The 2,591-nt window shown below is 47.3% G+C and overlaps 1 pseudogene; it reads right to left on the reverse strand.

Moving 5' to 3' along the window:
- Positions 1 to 1,075: 1,075 nt before the first annotated feature.
- On the reverse strand, positions 1,076 to 1,380 carry LOC106558684 (annotated as a pseudogene).
- Positions 1,381 to 2,591: the final 1,211 nt, after the last annotated feature.

The following is a 2,591-nucleotide window of genomic DNA, read 5'->3' on the forward strand; positions in this document are numbered from 1 at the left end:
CTGACATCAAGTAGTCCGTGTATGCTTGTTGGCAACCCGGCTGCTTCCCCCGGTCACCCACCCTACTCTTTAGGTGAAAATCTCAACCCTTCTCCTCTCTTCTTGGACCTCTACATCTCAGCTGATGTATTACCTTCCTGAATTTCCTTGACAAGACTGAAGTAACCAAAGGAGAACCACCGTAGCTCTCATCACCTCCCATCTCCCCAAGCGTGCACCCATGTAATCTTATTTCTCTTCTCCTATTATGGATGGGCCAACTCTCTGCGAATATCTCAGTCACTGGAGCACACTTGTGGACATTGCTCCAGCAATTTTAAGTCCTCTCTAATACGCCAGCAATTTCCCCCGGTCTACTGGGACATGACCATCCACACACAGGCATGCTCCTATTTCTCTATTCTTAGAAAAAAGGAAAAAGAAATCCCTTGAGCCTATTTCACCTTCCAGCTACTGCTCTATTTCTCTCCTTTCCTTTACAGGAAAACTTCTAAGGAGTCTAACTCTTGGTTTCAGCTCAGGTCCTGATCTCATGGGTCAGGGGATTGAGCCTTACGTCAGACTTCACGCAAGGACTCTGCTTGAAAATTATCTCCCTCTGCCATTCCTGCATGCACTCCTTCTCCAATTTTTCTCCTCCAATTGAATGGACTTTAGCCATATTTTCATCCCTTTGAAGGCCCCAAAATTACTCTTACCAAGATCATCACCGAGGGCAACATTGCCAAGTCCAATGGTCTTTTCCTTGGTGTTTTTCTACCTTGACTGTTTTCTACCTTGACTGCTATACCTTGTATAGCATTTGATGCAGTTGCTCTCTCACTCCTCTCTTTTCTTTTCTTTCTCAGCAATCTTTACTCAGTTCTGAGGAGAATGCCTCCCTTCCCATGCTCCTGTCCCTCCTGCCCCTACCACCCCAGAGCTCAGTGGGATTCAATGTCTTCCCTTGTTGAGGGTAGGTTCTGGGGCTGAGGCTTGGTCTGGAGAATACACAGGACATCTGGTCCCTTAGTGGGGATGCTGGTCTTCTCTGTTGTGGGGAAGGAGGGTGGGTGGAAACACTGCCCACCAGCGCTCAGAGCTCCATTACCTTCCCAGCTTGGGTTGTAGGGTAGTGAGAGGTAGGGGAATCCTCTAGTCTCAGCAGCCAGAGGGCCTTGGGGATCAGGTTCCCAGGGTAGCACCAGAGAAGCAGCTCAGAGCAAGAGTTCCTAAGTGGGTCAGAGAATGGGGGCGGGGGGAAGCCATAGGAGGGGGCTGCAGTAAGGGTGGTCATTGTGCAGGCTAAGTCAGGGGGAAGTGGGTGGCCGTTCTCTTCAGAAACTGTTCGGGCAAGGGCTCCGTCCTGCCCTGGCTCAGCGTGTCCTCAACATGGCCCATGAGTCACATTGGGTCTGACTCAGGGGCCCTCGATCTAGGGGTTGCTGCCGGATCATTTGGGTTTGGTCCTGTAGACAGAGGGTGGGATCCAGGCGACCTTTCTCTGTCCTCTTGAATCACTTTCTACACTTGGCTTCCGGGACACTCCCTTTGCCTGGTTTCCTACTTCTTAGTCTCCCTTTTAGGTTTTTTCTCATGTCCCATCTTCAATATTGAAGGTCCCTCAGACTCATTTCAATTTGTATTAGACTTCCATAGCTAGTGGGGTGAGAGGCTGCTGTACTGAGCAGCACAAATCTAGAGGGAACATTCGATGATTAGTGTCATGATTAAGTAGGCTCTGGGTCAAATTGCTTGGATTTGGACTTCGATCACGTCCCCCAGCGACACACACGTACACCTCCTAGCTGTTTTCTCACTCCCCGTCAGCAGGAAGTCATGTTAGCACCTATTTCATGGCGATGTTTTTAGCAGCAATGTAGGCAAGGAGGCTAACACGTAGTAAAAACTCAATAAACATAACCTATGATAAAAATGGCTGAAATGGTGGGTTTTTCAATCTCTTACACCACTGGAGCTTCAAGTGAGACTTAGGAGACCATATACCTTGTCTACCTTTATATTCTATGATAATAAAACACTTGCAACTCAAACCCCTTGTTAGAATTAACGCAAGAAAGTACCACTTCTGATGAGAAGCAAGTGGAGGTGATTGAATATTAAAATTGATGGTCAATATTATTGAAAACTCCAAATGCAAGTGTGGATAAACATGAATGCTGTAAAAGATTGTTCTAGTGACCTGAAAGGTCCTCTTGGTCCTGACTGCTCACTGTTCCCTGGGTGGCAACAGGAGAAACTCAAGCTTCTCACATGACCACCTGCTCTGGGTTCCAGCGAACGCTTGCTCACGACTGAGCCAGCTAGAAGGACGTATCCCAAGGGGTATTTTGCCAAAGAGCATGTCTGCGGTATCTGCGGGAGTTCCACCGTCGAATACAAGTTTGGCAAATTCTGGACAGAGATTGCTTTTACATGGCAGGACTTCTGGAAGCCTCCTCCATTCTCATCTGCATGGTAGTCTTCATACAGATGTCTTTTCATTGGGGTTTCCCAAACCAAATACTATGGGGGATTTTAACTTTCTTAAAAGAAATACCTTTGTATTATGTTCCTCAGAACACTTTTTGGGATAGAGCATACCACAACTT

This window comes from Canis lupus, chromosome 4 (genome assembly GCF_011100685.1).
Source record: "Canis lupus familiaris isolate Mischka breed German Shepherd chromosome 4, alternate assembly UU_Cfam_GSD_1.0, whole genome shotgun sequence".
Classification (NCBI taxonomy): domain Eukaryota; kingdom Metazoa; phylum Chordata; class Mammalia; order Carnivora; family Canidae; genus Canis; species Canis lupus.